General features: G+C 36.3%; 1 long non-coding RNA gene across 2 annotated transcripts in view; it reads right to left on the reverse strand.

The window, feature by feature from the left end:
* Window positions 1-15,849, reverse strand: part of LOC142018008 (uncharacterized) — a 216,459-nt gene that overhangs the window by 188,992 nt on the left and 11,618 nt on the right. Inside the window, exon 2 of one of the 2 annotated variants that reach the window (XR_012646652.1) lies at window positions 2,417-2,461. The exons of the other annotated variant lie outside the window; for it this stretch is intronic. This is a non-coding gene — a long non-coding RNA (uncharacterized LOC142018008). The remainder of the gene's footprint in view (window positions 1-2,416; window positions 2,462-15,849) is intronic. 2 annotated transcript variants of the gene reach the window in all.

A 15,849-nucleotide genomic window follows, 5' to 3' on the forward strand; every position in this document is an offset into this window, starting at 1 on the left:
TTTCATAGTCCAATCTCCCCCTTGTGAGCGACTACAGCAATCTGGCTAGGAAAGAGGAGGAGTATCGGAGCTAGCGAAACAGAGAAGGCTAGAGCTGATGATGAAACAGAGGCACGGCCCTGCGTGAGCAGGCTAGTTTTCATCATACGCAGACACACACACTTGCACGCACACGGGCACGCATGCACACACACACGAATTCAAGCAGGCATACAAGGATGAAGTTAAGCACCCCTGCATATAGCAACACTTGCTTCAGATCGCCCACATTTGCCTCCAAATCCAGCAAAGCTATTTTTCTTTAACACAATGCAGTCTGTGTTTAGGATGGGGGTGGAGAAGGAAAGGAGGGGAGAGACACGGCAAAGGAATTTTAATGCATGCACAATATGACGATAAGTTTAAAAAAGCAGTTCAACATACTGATCTTTTAATTACAGCTTTTTCATGAGAAAATACCTGAAGGGATAAGAAAAAAAGGCACTTTCTCCAAAACAGTAAAACAAAATATGTTACAACATTCAGCCATTCATAAACAGCATCTAATACAGCACAGAAAAATCTGTGTAGTAAATGGAGATTTACAAAAGCAAATGCTGTATATGACAAAAACTTAGTGGTGTTGTTTTCTCATGCCCTTACTTCTAAACCAGCTGCACAGCCAAACTGAGGCAGCTTGGCCCTCATAAGACTGTCTTGGCAGAGAGTCAAAAGCTGATAAGCATTTGGGCGAGACAGCTCAACTGCTGTGCTGGAAGAAAAACAGCTGCCATGATTGCTGTTTGATTGAGAGCGCTTACACAGACACACACACACACACACACACACTCTCTCAGATGGGAAAGCCGAGCTACCAATACCTAAGGATACAACTTTAGAGAGTCAATATACATTTCCTTCAAAAAAAAAAAAAGGGGGGGTTCCCCCTTTTCTTTTTTAAGAAAAAGTTCTATGTAGAATTGCTTTACTTCCTCCCATCCCCCTTCCATAACCTCAAGCAAACTCGGGGAATCATGCCAAAAGTCCCGTTCCGAGTTACCAAGTGCATTTTTTTAAATGTCCCTTTGATACTTCTTTCCCTCATGCTTGCTGTGGAATATGCAAGTGAGATAATCTTTCCATTACATAGAAAAGCAATTAAAATCAACTTGCAGCTGAACTTTCCTTCTTATTGTGCGGCAAAAGAAGGAGTTGGGGGGAGGAGGGTGGAGAGTATTTTTTCCTCTTCCCAGAGACCAACATTTGGCTTTTTCCATTTGTGGCAGATCACTGTAACTCTATTGTAAAACAACTTCCTGCCCCTTTTGGCTCAAGTTCCAGAAGCTGCTAGGCTAAGTTCACAGCACAAACTTTTTCCCCCTTGCCGAAGAAGAAAGACAAAAAAAAATCCTTGCTAATTGTTTTGCCCCCTTTTTTTCCTAATGGATTCATAAGATGACTTTATTGCAGTTCCCTTACGAATGTGTCAAAAGAGAAGCCTGTATCCCAGCTGGATATTTCATAAACTTAAAAGGTGGGGTTATTATATATCTATACTTACATGTTTATTTTAAACTGTAAATCTTAATATCAGTGCTGATCACACACTAAGCTACATGACCTGCTGTGTTTAATCTGTATATCTATCCTAACTCAGAACACTGACTTTGTATATGCAGTCCCCTTCTACTTTCATCTGCTTTTATACTCTCAACCAATCTAACTCTCCTCGTCACTCCCCCATCTCTCAACTTATGCGAATTAAATTATTCATCTAAGCCATCCTCTCCCCCAATAAAAACCTAGAGATGTTTGAAGTCTCTCTGGTGTAACCAAAAGGTAAAAAATAAGGCCTCTACAACTTGCTCTCTCTCTCTCTCTCTCTCTCTCTCTCTCATAGCAACAGCATTTCCTGGTACGCCTGCTTTGGCATCCATCAGCATTTCTACTCATCCAAGTGTCCTTTGCGTCACATCTCGCCATTTCAGTTAACCAATGAACTCTCCTTGTTGTAATAATGTGTGTGTGTATTTTCTGTTATTAGTGTATTCAAAATAGCTTTATATGTTTTCCTTACAAAAATGCTGTCAGAATGTTTAGTTTGACCTACCAGAAGGAAAAAAAAGGGTATTAAAGTATTAAACCTTATGGTATCCTCCTCATGAAAATATTTTACCATATAAAAAAGATTAGAGGATTAGTTAAGAAAAGCCGTAGGTGTCCCTCTGCACTTTAAACCAGCTACAAGGTTTTATGTAATTGAAAGTCTATACAACATATTTCAATAATCTTATGATATACACCTGAGAAAATATTTAATGCAGTTTTGTTCCTTAAAACATGGATAAGGAAATAGTGGCAGAAAAAAGAAATGTGATTTTGAAAAAAAAAGAAAACTGAAATGTAACATTTTATTCCTTTTCAATAATCAAATTACCTCCCAACAGGCTTCTCTCAAGCTTTCTCTGAAAATCTCACTGTCCTGCAAAATGAAGAAAAGGTGTTTTAAGTCACTGCTTTTTCAACACGTAGCCCAATTAATGACTCAACCATCCAGTACTTCAATGGTCTGACCTACTAACACTTGGAAAGATAGTTCAACATAGTTTATATCTGACACTATTTACAAACAGCATAGCTTCTGAAACAACCACTCAAACACCTGGGATGTACTCTGTCTGATTGCTCACTAGCAGAAGCCATACAGATAAGAACCTGTATTATGCTAATTAATATCACAGCATATATGGTACTTGACAGAATGTTGTTTCCTGCTGCACATAATACAGTGTACTGAAAACCATCTTCCCTTTTGCCAGGATAACTTTTATCTCATTTGATCTATTAAAGCAATGCCACAGCCAGCTCTAGAAAGTCTAGTGCAGTACTGTAATGTGATTTTCTACAAAATGAGCCATAGCTGAGCTGTGCTTCATGCTGGATGACTACTGAAATATTTAAAGACTCACTCATATCCAACTTTCTTATACAACCTCAAAATCTCCAGAAAGAGTTCACTCAACCACTAATATTGTTAACAGGATAATATTTCTTTCATTAAGACAAATGCATGCTTTATGGTCTGCCCTTACCATGTTTTAACAGTGTGAAACCACAACACGTTTTTAATATTTGGTTTTGGGGCATCACAATACAAAAACTGTCTAGGTATCTATCCCATCACAGGATGGCAAAACAACCAAATACTCTATTCTGTCCCTCTTTTTGCTGAAGTAAGATCATGTTTAAAATCATGAGGCAAGCCTGTAGTAGCTTATAAATGATATGTTCATTACATACAGAGGACACACATTCAGACACACATGGCATCAATTCTATTTCCTGACAGATAAACACTGCAAGAAAAATAAACTTAGGATACTAAACCTGTTGAACATTAGAACTATTTTTGTCTAATTTCTTATTGCTACTGTTAAACACTGACCTGACATGTGCCATGTATTTGTCAGCACACACAAGCAAATGTTATAAATCATATAGAAAAGAGATAGAATTATACTGGATTATGTATCCAACAATTTCTGTATTTCTGATACAAATACAAATATGATTTCAGATTTTTTAAATGGTGGGACTAATTATCTGAAGATATTTGCTGTCCCTTGTGTTCATTTAAGCCGATTCTCTAAATACATGTTAACTTTTGTTCCTCAACATCTTCTTAATTTCTGTCCATTCTATGTCACAATAAAGATGCCTCTCCTCTCTGTCTTCCAATTTATTATACATTAAGAAACTCAAAACAATGAACCACATCTTTATTTCTGTATCCAAACTGGAAGAACTTTTGTGGGGATGGAGCAGTGAGGAACTAAAACAAATCTACATTATGCAACTATGGCTAAAAATGCACAGTTTAGCATGCTTTTGAATGTTCTCAGCTCTTATATCTGTTACCATAACTACAACTTAAAAGTGAAAGTAACCAAATTTTAGAGCACTAAACAGAAAAATCTAAGGTTTAGGAGAGATAAGGGCAAATAAAATGTAATTCGGTACACTGTTCTTAAGGGAGTAAGGATTCCAAAAACGGGAACTAGAAATATGATTTAGGGCCACTATCTATGAATAAGTTCAAAATTGTAGTTAACATGAAGGTGTATTTTGATATGCAACACTGTTCATATTATATAATTAAAATAAGTATGCATATAAATTGGAGTAAGATCACCCAATTAAGCAAATTATTTTTCTACTGTAAGTCTCTGCAGGAAGGTTTAACTGCATGTCTTAGAAAACCCATTTTTAACAATGTCCAAAAAGTTTCATTTTTGTTGTGATAACACTGAAAAATGCTTCCGATAGAAGAGAATGTTTTTCTTTTTTAAGACTCTTCCCAAAAGTTATAATTAAATCCTAAAAAAGCAAAGCAGTCTTGGCAATTGTCCTCTTGAGACTCAGGTGATATACAAAATCAAAATGACTGTACCTTTTACGACCTGTACAGTATTTACATATTGCAAAGTCCTGTTTTAATAAGATTTTGATCTAGTCTAGCATAACACCATTTAAGGTCAATGGGGCAGTGGCAGTTCAGTCATGGGGAGAAAGGACCCCTAAATACCTATGCACCAAATAAAAACAACTTTAAAAAAAGTGTTTCTAAATGTGCAAAGGTGGCTTGAATAAGAATACATTTCAAGGATATTTTCCTTCAAAACAAAATAAAGGATTTTGCAAAAACATTTCCTTCATTACACTGTATTTTAACAGGAATGTTTTAGAGAAAACTTGGCATTAAAATGGCATCAACACAAATGAAACTCTGGCAGGAGGACAGTTTTTTTCAGGAAGAAAGCATTAAACAGTGCATCGCATTAGCAGGTTTTAAAAGTGTGCTAACCAACACATTTTTGGTTCTTTTATAACTATTTTTAAATGTGCACAACCATATGCTTAAAGCTGACAATATCAACATTTTGTCCTATGTATTGTACTAGTAAGTGCTTACACCACAAGCATAGAATCAAAACACAAAATTAAATGTTGCATACCGGCTTCTGTTTAGATGTCATAAATATGCTGCAAAGTTCTCATCTGCTAATTACATTGCAGCATATACTGTAAACTCTTCCATATCCAATAGTCTATTATCCAGAACTCTGAAACAACCCGCATTTTAACCATAAGTAAATTTTAGTTACGTTTTTCCATAAATACAGGATAGTGAGAGTAAATACAAATAAATACAGCAAATATAGTATAAGCTTACAGTGTACAATACTACTATCGTTGTTAAAGTACTCTGCATACATTTTTGAATGTTTCTTAATATCTAGTTGTGTTTTTCTTTAGTGGTATGCATTGGTGGATAGACCTCTCTATTATCCAGAATATTTGAATATCCAGCAACAGCCTGGTCTTGAATCTTGAAACTGAGCAATATAGTATATTTTTTATTTTTAGAGGAAAAGGAACACCTGAAAACTTATAGCACATGATTTTTATGTTTTAATTCACTAAAATTTATATCAGTAACTGCATGGTACATTTTTGAAATTTAGTATGTCTTTTCAAATTTACACTAGAATGAATTAATTCATTGCTTGATAGGCTGTAATTTATTTTTAATTCAGGGATTAGACTATATAGTTTTAGATTTTGGATTATTGTTATTGATATTCTAAATAATTCCATTTAATATCTTTTATTGGAAAGCATAAAATAAATATAAGGCATACATATATGTGCTGAAATTTTCTTAAGGTCCATTCCACCACTCTCACTCTGATTTGGTAGTGCAAGGTGTCCCACTGAAATCAATAAACGTTTTCAAAATATTAAAGGTCAATTACACAAGAAAATCTTATTTTTGAGATTTTAGTTGCAACAGGGTTAGCTAAACAATAACAATGTCCACAGATTTACAATGCAAGAATTATCAGTGAAGGCATCTATTTATTATTATACAGAACAATAGAGGTCTATAACAAGTTCCAGGATGCTGTATTTCATGCAGAACATATGACATTACTAGTTGTTAAAAACGTGTTCTGTGAGTGATTCTTGCAGTACTCACTTTTTCTTCATTGTAAACAAGTGATTGTTGAGGGGAATTGTTTGTTTTACATGCTTTTTTTTTGTTATAACTTTTAAATACAAGAAATAGAACATACTGTTATTTTTTTTTAAACAAACACCAAATGGGCAAAATTCTGCCTTATTCTGGTTTAGTAACACCTTGCTCAGCAAGTAACCCCACTGTAATTAATACATTTTTAAAGGAGATGAAATAAGTGCTGCAAAGGCCATATGTAAAATATTTTTTCACAGAGATTGAAGGTCATATTTTATGCACCAAGTTTAATATCCTACAAATTTTATGAGATCCCTATTATATTGTGCTTACACCTTACTGGTGACTCCCATTACCTACTTTTTATGCTGTATGTTTTCTGCTCTATTCTACTGCCTATTATAATATTTCTACCCTGATACCATTGGTGAACATAGGGTCATAGTAAGTTACTGGTTTTTAAACAGAACTCTCCACTGATTTAAATAGGAATTCTGCTCAAAGTGGTATGTTATTTTAGCTAGCCTACAAAAGCACATTCTGAAGAAGAGAAAGCTCACTGTTAGTGCATGGCAAGCTGCTATAGGTTAGTAAATATACATGCTTTAATTTTTAATGAAGGCCGCAGAAACAGGATTAAAACACCTTTACACTGTAAACAACCATATATTTTCAAGCAAGGTAGTAAGTTCTCGGAGAATAAGATCACAATGTACTAGAGTTTGCATCTTTAAATTATAAGAATGACATTTTCAAATAAATGAGAAGATAAGGTACAGTACCCAATTACTATACACAGCTTTAAACAAGAAAACTTTAGTAATGTGTGGATGAGCATTTCAATAAACCATACATTAAACAATGAACATTCTTTGTTTACACACACAATTTAGTTTCTCAAGCTGAATTACACATATACTTTTCTTCAGGCAATGTATACTACAGAGAATGATAGAAAAGATACATTTTAGCTTTATCCACCTATCTTTGTTCTACAAAATGTTGAATTTTGAATCTGAAATTGTAAAGAAGTATTTAGTAGTGATGGAATGAAATCTGTTTTTAACAAAAGAAAATCTCTTAATGACAAACCTCATCCCAAGCGAAAAAATAATCTCATTATACATGTTATGTTTACCTACTTGAAAAATGCTTTAAAATAACCATGAAACTTTTAAACTTTTAAAGTGTGTGCTTAGTTTTCAACACAGACAACAATTACAAAAGCAAGGTGTTGATCAAAGACCACTATATTTACTAAATAATTTTATAATCTGTCTTCTGTTATGTTATCAGAGGTGGAATTTATTTTTCTCTCCAGTCATGTAATACATAGCAATGTTATTGAATATTACACATTATAGCCACCACCATAACACTTACACTTAGTAAGAGATATGTGAATTAAAGTATATGGACTGCATACTGTATGAGATGATGTTCAATAAGTAAGATTGCACAATCCTATGTGAACATGTTTTTTTTTAAAACTATATACAGGAGTACCCACACAGAAAAATGTATACAATCTCTATTAAATGAACACAAACATTTTATATGTATCATATATGCTAGGAAACATATAAAGAGCATTGAATCGGAATAAAAATATAACATAAAAGGAAGTAAATGTGAACAGTAAATCAAATTCTGATCTGAGTTACACTGGTGTTAATTCAGAGAACCTCTGTTATTGATTCTAATGATGGAGTCACGTCAGTGTAATGGAGAACTGTTTTAGCCAAAAGGCCTCAAATTCTGTCTCATATATTTTGAAATTGCAATGAGTACAGTCCTACAGAAAGAAGAGTCAATTACACAAATCAGGGTTGCATATGAATATGTTTTTAAAATGTTACAACTCCAAGAGAAAACAGAATTTTTATCTTACCGTAATATTGCAGAAGATCATCAATGAACTGCAAATAATTTTGTTTCCTATTTTAGTTTCACCATAAATTAAACAGCATCTATGTAATTTTATTTTTTTTTATGTATTGATATTTTAATGAGAGTTACTGCAGCCTAAAATCCAAACAAAAATAACAGAACACCAGGTGCACAAAACATTTTCTATAAACTTTTTGTATGTTATATAAATTGAAAATATTTATTATGAAATGGCATCATCAATAAAAATATCATGAAAACATATTGCTAGATATATTCAATCAGTTATTTCAGTTGTGTCAAAATAATTCCTTTTCAGCATACTGAAACTTCTCAGTATACATTAGTGACAACAACCATACACAATTTTTTAGTTTAAAAATTAACAATTTTCTGCTAGGCATAAGCCCATTTCTTAAATTACAATAAGATAGCTTTTAAATGAACAAAATATAAAGTGAAAATTGAACAGTTAAATATTTTTATTTTAACATATTTATTTTAGCTAATCAAAGGCATCCGATCATTTTATTGGTCTTCCAAACAAATTCTAAGACAACTGTATTGTCCATGAGCTAGTAAAAATGACTAACATACTAAAGTAATTTTGCAAAATTACAGAAACACCTTTTGTCTCTTGGCAACAAGGCAGTGAATACTTTTGGGAGAAAAATAGACTTCTGACTCACAAGTGCACCAGCTTTTCAGAGAGTTTTTTATGCTAATACTAGTATCAAAATCATCTTTCAACACATTACAAATTCTGTAATAGGAATGGAAAGAAATTTACCATAAACTGACTTAAGAATATACCATGCTGATATATCATTTAAAAATGTGTGTATTTTCATACTTCGTTATATGTCCTGCATCTGTGTACATATCTCTCTTGCACCCACGGGGCATGTAATCCACTGAATAGCTACACCAACATACAATTGTATATATGTTTACAAATGCAATGCAAAGGCCTACAGCATCGTGCCATGTGCATATACACCAGTTTCATAAACATTACTAACATAATTTACATTTTTTTGTGAAACTACAAATATAAATGTGTTTTTTCTTAGACCAAATTCCACCACACTTTTTGTCTTATACTAAAAAGTTAACTAAAAAAATATGAACATGACCATCAAGCTTTCAGTAATATTTTTGATCATAGGCAATTTCAAATAAAGCTTATAAACATGACACCTGAAACAGTGCATGCACTGTTCTCAAAAACTAACAACTAATGTCATCAGGAAGTAACATATTACGGCACATCAGTACTCTTTTAACCCTTAAGAATTAATTTAACTCATTCATTCCTAGGTCTGTAGTATATGTGTACTTAGCTATTATCTTAAATCTTGAGATCTCACATTTTCAGCAGCACTGAAACAATCAAAGCAACTAGTAAAAATCAGACACTCTGGTCTAATGGATTATTGTACAGTGCACACCTACACTACCAGAACAGAAACTTTATGCTCAGTTTCACCAGAAAAGCTGAACAATATTCTGTTCTCCTTTTGTGCAGAGAAATTCCACTGGCAACAGAGTTTTCTGCAGGAGGAAGACCAGAATACCATGTAGTTCCCCACAAGATATATTTTATTGTATGTTTTGTAGTGATACAGAGGCTGACACACAGAAATGTATGTGTGCATGTGTGTTATTTACATATGGAAATACTTTTCCAGGAAAATTCACCAAACCCACACCAGGTTAGCCCTCTCTGTACCCATTCTGAGCATAGACAATAAATAGACAAGAATTTAGTTCAGGCCAAAAAACTTTAATCCCCCCAAAATAATTATTTTTGTGTTTAAATCACTCTCTGCTATACTGTACTCTGATTATTTAGGCCCTTGTAATAACATTGTCTTTTTGTTATCTTGGCAGAGAATGCCATTTGAGTAGAGCGTCCATTTTTTCTCTAAAAAGTGGATTTATTTTCTTGTGGAAAACACAAAGATGTAATTCTACTACAGTAAACTCTTTCATATCTGGCACTCTATTATCCAGAACTCTCAAATAACTGGCATTTTAACAGTAAGTAAATTTTAGTTATGTTTTCCATAAGTACAGTATAGTGAAAGTAAATACAAATAAATGCAGCAAATACACTATAAGTTCACAGTATACAATACTACTGCTGATAAAGTACTCTGCATGCATTTTTGTTTGTTTCTGAATATCTAATCTTGTTTTTCTTTAGTGTTATGCATTGGTAGTTACACCTCTCTATGATCCAGAATATTTGAATCTCCAGCAACCTTCCAGCCCCAGGGCTGCTGAATATGAAAGAGTTTAATGTACAACAAAAAAAACCCAGAAATGACAGCCCTTCTGCAGAATACTGTTTTACTTGCAAAGACGTAATGGCACAACCATAACACATTTGATTTGTCCAATTTTGTATACAGTTCTGTTCTTCAGAGAAAAACAAATATAAACATACAGCATGTAAGTATATGTATATGCAGCATTTGAAGGCAAATGAGTCAAATAAAAAACAATCAAAGGAACAAATTCTACCCTGTAATTGAGAGGACAGACATATTCCCCATCATTTCAACTGAACTGTGCCCAATTATAACACATCAAAATATATTCCAGGAAATTTAGCATTAAGGAAATCCACCATCTCCTTAACAAAAAAAGAGTAGACTGATCATTTTTTGTCAAATCCCAGTTCTAACTGATTTTTTTCTCCTCCTTTTTCTTCAGGTCAAGTACAGTGAGAAGAACTACTCAAGGGTCCAACAAAAGTAAGTTGCATAATAGAGCTGAGCATTAAAAATAAAGGTGGGATATGAGTGAACTTAGTACGTTTGGGGATTTTTCAACGAGGGCATCTCAACTGATAAAATTGCTTGGCCAGACTGGCTCTTGCACAAGTTTAACTGTATAGATCATATTTGGAAATAATTCTGATACCATAATGTTCTTAAAGTGCTATTTATATTTACTTAAATAATTTGTATTACATCTATGTCTGTATTGGCAATTAAATGTCAGATTATCTTGAAGGAAAACCAGCCTTGCTGTCGAGATCTACAATGTATATGAGATGATTAACTCATTACCAGTGATGCTAATACTAGAGAATCAACTTTAACACTTCCAATGGAGTGTGTGTCACTTTCATGCATCCTGCCAGAGATGGTCTTTTTTTAAAAAAAGAATGAAAACTACCTTTGAATGAACTATTAAAAGGAAATGTTAAAAGTCCAGAAGGCACCTCAGCAAGAAAACATAAAAAAGGAACCTTAAAAAAAAAAAATCAAACATCAAAAAACATCAGGCTGCTACATGCAATCCCCCTTCCGCTCCCCCACCTCACAGCCACTGCAGTGTTAGCAGATCCAATTTTTTCTTTTTAAAACAGCCAAAAGTATTTTAAATAAAAATATTATTTTCCTCACCTATCTTTTGATAGATTCTGAGTTGGTTTGTAAAATTTAATGGTTTAAGAGATGGCATCTTTCAGTATGTACTAAGAAACCCTTAACACTACGTTATTCTGGAAAGATTATTAATTGGAAAAATGGAAAATAATTACAAGACAGCTCTTAATAAAAGAAAAAGTTGACTAACAGAAATCTTAAAGCAACCTTGTCAGACTACCTCAGGATCCCAATTTAGTTTTTAAAGAGAAAGGAGCATTTTAGAATATCTGAAGTTGACAGAAACGGTTCCTTCATTTTTCTAAATATTACAGTTCTAGAAGTCATTTTGTTCAGATCAACTTCTTCATTGGCTTCCCATATCCTCCTCCAGTATTGCATGAGATACACTATGGACCAGGCTGCTATATGTAATACCCATTCTGCTCCTCCTCCACCCCCACCCCCACCCCTCAGCCACTCACCTACCCACCATGGCACAAACAAATGCGACCAAGATTTGCTCACACTATGCAGATGGCACAGATGTAGAAGCACCCAGTACAAGGTGTAAGGCTTATTACTGGCATGGTCAAACTGGAGTCAGTAATAATACTCACAAGTAGCAAACACTACAGCAGTTAGTGTTGCCAGTTGTGGATCCTTAGCCAACAGCAAAATAATGGATATAATTCTCTGCTTCACTAAACCAATTTTAATCATCATATTCTGTGATTTTTAAGGGTGTTACACTACTGTAAAAATGGGATAATGGGGGTGGAGAATCAAAGTCAGCAAAACTAGATATATTAAAGTTTGAGGATACATAATTATTTTAATACATTATCTTAGCCCTGAGACTGCACTTGAATCTATTCTTGTAGATAGGCATAAAGATCATTAAGTGTCATTACTGTGATATTATGTTTATGAATGTAACATTGAACGTTTTTATTCCATTCCTTTGTGCTCAGTTTTAACCCTTCTTCCTTTTAGACAACTTGGCCAAGTCATCAGAGATTAATGGCTTTATCTTTGGAAAGAAGGAAAAAATGGTAAGATCTGATTTTTATTTAAGGTATGTGTGTTCACTTACTGAAGAATTATTTGGTGATTGAATTATTTTCTTTTATAGATTTCATTGATGAATGTAGCATATCACACAGAAGAAACAGATGGACATGGACAACAGAACATAATGTGCATTTTTCAAATGTATGAAATATTTTCGCAGGAAGTAATATTTCTATATAAAGTAATTGAAATGAATTTCACACTGATTACTGATCATATTAAGCATTTGAACGGAGCATTAAATTCTGCTTTCAAATCACACTCGGCATAAATCAAGAGTAACCATTTGAAGTCAACAGAGTCATACTGATTTAAAACCAATGACAAGTGAGACAAGAATCTAGTCCACTTATATTTTATATTTGACATCATAATCAACTCTACTTCATATGAGCCTTCTCTATTAAGGCAGTTCAATGGGTGTTGTGAGCACTACTAAGTGCACTACTTTTGCATGGTATATAATCCATACTGTTCTGGATGTCATGGGCACAGGTGATAAAATCTTCTGACAGCATATACTGTCACATTTCTTTGCAAGTTGAAAAAGAGTGCATATTGTGAGATAATGTCTTTGACACCAAAGGCCCCCAAGCTTTAGTATCTCAGTTACCATAGTTTAGGTTTCACTTTTAAGAAAAAATCAGTAATTTTCAAAAATTTAATAATGCCTGCTCTGATTAGAAAGTTAAGACTAAAAAATTAAGAAATTAATGTTAAAATAATTGCAAATTCATTACTTTCAGTTAAAAATGTGAATGGCCAGAAGACTGTCCAGTCAGCTAAATAAAGTACTTGCACATGTTATATGAGAATTAACTGAACAATATATTTTTGCCAGGACAAAGCTAATAACAATAAAAAGGGGTAATTATACAAACACTGGTAAATGAAAGATTTAATCCATTTTAAAAATATTTCTTTTATTGTCTAGTGCAAGTTCAAGTTTTCAAGAGTTTTACATGAAGTAAATTTGATACTCTGCCATTCTATGCCAGCACGTGCCTAAATTAGTTCTCCATTTTGTGGTGGCCCTCTGAGAGCAATTCCTATTGAGAAGTGAACAAAGGCCATGACCCCTGGGTCAGAGTGTAATGCAGGAAGCATGACCTCCTCTTTGTTCAGTACTATTTACTATTCACTATTTACTTTGCCTAAGTAAAGATCACCAATACATTAACTAAAGAGGATTAAAAAGGTCATATCCCTAGGGATGCAGCTCAGGCAAGTGGCAATTCTCTTTAATCACCAGTCATTTGATTTTTTTTTTTAATATGGGAATACCTTATTCAATTAAGATTCAATAAGATAGTTTTAAAAGCAAGAAATTTAAAAAAATCTAAAAAGATTATCCCTTTAAATTTGTGAATTTTTGCAATGTTAGCAGATCCAATTTTTTATTTTTAAAACAGCCAAAAGTATTTTAAATAAAAATATTATTTTCCTCACTTATCTTTTGATAGATCCAGACTTGGTTTGTAAAATTGTGCATATATTGTAGAAAATAATTATTAAAAAGTACATGAAAACTCTTTGGTTTGGTATCATCTGAATGTATACATCGTAGGTCTTTTTAAAGTACCCATCACTTTATCACCTAAATGTTTAATATAAATGTTCCATTTGTAAAGGACGAATACAGTTTGTGTTATAAAGCACTCATCTTGCTAGTATGGCTTAAGTATGGCTTAATACAATTAATTATTGTAATTTCTGGTGTTAAATTTTACAAAACTTGACTATGTATTTAGAACATTACAGCTATGTCTACGTTAGAGCACCCTTTCGAAAGGGGAGCATCTACACACGGGCTGGTGCTGGCGCCATCGATTCATGGCATTGAAAGGGCCATCTCCACTTTCAAAAGGGACCAGCGAGCCCTTCTAAAGAGAGTGTCTACACGTACCCATACCCTCTTTCGAAAGAAGGGGCCAGGAAATGCCACAGCCAGGGCTTCATGGCAGACAAGCTTTTCCAGGATCATAGCCAGCCCCCGCTTTAAACGGCCCCTCCCCAACACTCCTGCCCTGCACAGCACAAGGCCTGCAGAGCTGCTAGCAGCCCCACAGACACAGTGATCACAGGACAGAGCATGAACCAGCAACAGCTGGAAACCCTGCTTGCTGCCACCGGTGGAGTGGTCACCTGCTGGCCCCAGCAGTGGTGGCTGCCCTGCAGCTCCTGCTGGGGGAGGCACCCCCAGGGGCAGCTGGGGATGCCCAAGACCCTCGGCTGCTTCATGCCCCCCGGATACCGTGCCAGCTCTGGAGCTGCCCTACCAACTCAGACTGGTGGGAGCACCTAGTCATGTGGGAGTGGTATGACGACTGGTGGCTCCAGAATTTCTGGCTGCAGTGGCTGACCTTTATGGAACTCTGCCTTTATGTGCCTTGATGGAACTCTACGCTGAGACATGAGGACACCTGGATGTGGGGTGCCACATGGAGAAGAGGGTTGCGATTGCTGTCTGGGAGCTGGTCGCTCCAGGCAGCTACTGCTCCATGGGACATCAATTTTGTGTGGGCAAGGCCACAGTTGGGGCCGTTGTGATGGAGGTTAAGAAGGCTGGCCGGGGTCCCGGGACTGGGGACCTGGGGTGGGGCTGGGGCAGGGCCTGGCACACCCTGACACCCTCAAGGGTGCACGTCTCCCCCCCGCAGGTGGTGTGTGCCCTCAATGCGATGCTTCTCCAGAGGGTGGTCCGCACTGGGAACTTGGGCGTGGCCACTGCGGGCTTCGCTGCACTCGGGTTTCTGAACTGCTTTGGGGCCCTCGATGGACCCATAGACCTACCCATGCCCTGGAGCACAGTGGAAGACAATATATGAACAGGAAATGCTACACTCTGTGGTCCTGCAGGCCATGGTGGACAGCTGGGGCCAGTTCCAGGATATCTACATGGGCTGGCCCAGCTGCACCCATGACGTGTGCATTTTCCACCCTTTGGGCATGTGCTGCCAACTGGAAACAGGGACCTACATCCCCCAAAGGGAGATCCCACAGGGGGACACCACAGCGCCTCTCTGCTTGGGGGCTGATGAGGCATACCCACTCCAGCCCTGGCTCATGTGCCCCTATGCGGGCCACCCCACCCCCAGCTAGGAGTGGTTTAACACCCAGCTTGACCACACCTACCACATGGTCAAGTGAACCTTCAGCCACCTCAAGGACTACTGGTGCTGCCTCCTAGCTTGCCTGAAGGTGGGCATCCTCAATGCCCGCCACGTGGCGGGCGCCTGCTGCACGCTCCATAATATTGTGGAGAGCAAGGGAGAGGCCTTTGTACAGGGGTGGGTGACCAAGGCTGGCATGGGCTCCCCCAGCCAGTTGCCACACCCAGCCGCCAGGTCTACCTGGATGGGGTCCATGTCCGGGAGGCCCTGCACCAATACTTCTACCAGGGCCCCCAGTGAGTGCTGCCCCAGCCACCCCTAGCGGGTCCACCATGCATGACCCCCCACCCTGCACACCCCCTGCCGCCACCTCACA

The sequence above is a fragment of the Carettochelys insculpta genome, chromosome 1, assembly GCF_033958435.1.
Source record: "Carettochelys insculpta isolate YL-2023 chromosome 1, ASM3395843v1, whole genome shotgun sequence".
In the NCBI taxonomy this organism is placed as follows: Eukaryota; Metazoa; Chordata; order Testudines; family Carettochelyidae; genus Carettochelys; species Carettochelys insculpta.